The sequence below is a fragment of the Nicotiana sylvestris genome, chromosome 8, assembly GCF_000393655.2.
Source record: "Nicotiana sylvestris chromosome 8, ASM39365v2, whole genome shotgun sequence".
In the NCBI taxonomy this organism is placed as follows: Eukaryota; Viridiplantae; Streptophyta; class Magnoliopsida; order Solanales; family Solanaceae; genus Nicotiana; species Nicotiana sylvestris.
In genome coordinates, this window is record NC_091064.1 from 213871611 (window position 1) to 213873466 (window position 1856).

General features: G+C 39.5%; 1 pseudogene; it reads right to left on the reverse strand.

Annotated features, from left to right (window-relative positions):
- Positions 1 to 926: 926 nt before the first annotated feature.
- LOC104214470 (probable LRR receptor-like serine/threonine-protein kinase At1g63430) lies at positions 927 to 1474 on the reverse strand (annotated as a pseudogene).
- Between the last annotated feature and the right edge of the window lie 382 nt (positions 1475 to 1856).

Here is a 1856-nt window from a genome sequence, read left to right on the forward strand (position 1 = left end):
AATAGCCACTTTTAGTAAGGGATTTTTAGGGATTGAGTTGTTTTTATTTCTTTTTTTTTTTGGGTTGTGGGGAGGGGGAGGGGGGGCGCAGTGGGGAAGAAGAAGAAGCGTACAGGGGGAACTAAAAGGGAGGGGTGTGTTGTTGAGGGAGGGGAGGGGGCAGTGGGGAAGAAGAAGCGTAGGAGTGGGAGGGGGGCGAAAAGGGAGGGAGTGTTGTTGTGGGAGGGGGGAAGAAGAAGAAGAAAAGCGTACATGGGAACGAAAAGAGGGGGTGTTTGGGGAAAGGGGAAATTTTGGTTTCAAGGTTGGAAATTGAACAACATGGGAGACACCCAAATGGGAACAGAGGAATAGCCGCCATTAGCAATGAAGAGTTTCGTTTATTCTAATTTACTGAGGTTAGGGGATGCATAGTTTTTCTTTCTTTTTTTACTTATTTTATTTTTTATTCTTATTTTAATGATTTTTTTCTTCTTATTTTAATTATTTCTGGTTCTAAATATTCATATTTATGCTCATTATCCGCGTGAATTACACTCACTTTGTCCAGCTCAACCATTATTTTGTCACATGTGCTTGGTCAACGGTCAGAGGGATTTAAAATATAAACTTTGATCAAGTTAAAGTGTCTGGATGAAACTTTGTAGAGTATATAGACTGGTATGACAAACCAAAACAAGTATAAATTTCCAAGAGACTATTCTACCTTTTAGTAAAGACTAAAAAACCAGTTGTTTACAAAGAATCAAAAATAGCATCTCTTCAACTCTACTAGACTCAAAATTTATATGAACTCAACCATGACTCCAGAACATTGGGAACGAGATCGAGAGATCAAAAAGAAACAGTTAAGAAAAAGGAAAGGAGAAAGTGGTAGACATGCAATTACAATTTTCCGATGTACATATACTGTTAGCCTTCTATCAGTTAGGATGAAAGCGCAAGCTCGGCCCACGCCAAAGAAGATGCCTTGAGCTCTGCAGTGATGGAAGTATCAATGTTGCTCTCCAACATAGCACACAAGTCCTTCATGGAAGTCCTCCTGCTCGAACTCAGGTGGATGCAAAGGTTAATCACATCACAAATCACTCTGAGGTCTTCTTATTTAAAATGTTTCAACTTGGGATCCACAACATAGGATAATACCTTAGGAACTTCAAGAAATTCCTTAGCCTGCCACATAAAAAGTCGAATTCAGGTCCCCTGCCTGAAAAGTCTATCGCATATAAAAATCTTTGGTGCGAAAAGAAATGATTACCCAATCTACTAAGCACCCTTTGTCTTTTCAATATGGAGGTCTCCCACTGATTATTTCCTGTAGCAGTACTCCAAATGCATAAGTGTTACCCTGGACGTCGAGATGACGGTTCTCTAGAGTATTTGGAAGGACACATATTGCTCCTTCACTACTGATAGCACCCGAGTTTTTTTCTGATCTGGAAATTATCAATTTCCAACTTTCAAAATCAACGAGTTGTTCCAATTACAGCTATCTCGGGTCCACCTTACAATGCAAACAGTAGCTACATATCATGAAGAAAGAATGAGTGTCGCCTCTTTCTGAAAATAAAGCTCTAGATAGGCTGCCCAACGCTCTTCTTTGACACAAAGCGATATTACAGCTATCTCAGGTCCACCTTTCATTGTTCCTTTGTAAGCTAAGCTGTATGGTGAGTGCTGAGGATCCAATGATGTTGCTGAAATCTTCACAAGCTATCTTAAGTTCTTGTCTAGTGTTTCTTACGGCATCTTTCAGCAAACCAGTATCTACAAATGAACATGAGCCATAAATAGAAATCATGAACAGTAAAGAGTCCCATATGAGAAAGATACTTTTTACGAAGTAGCCAAGTTCA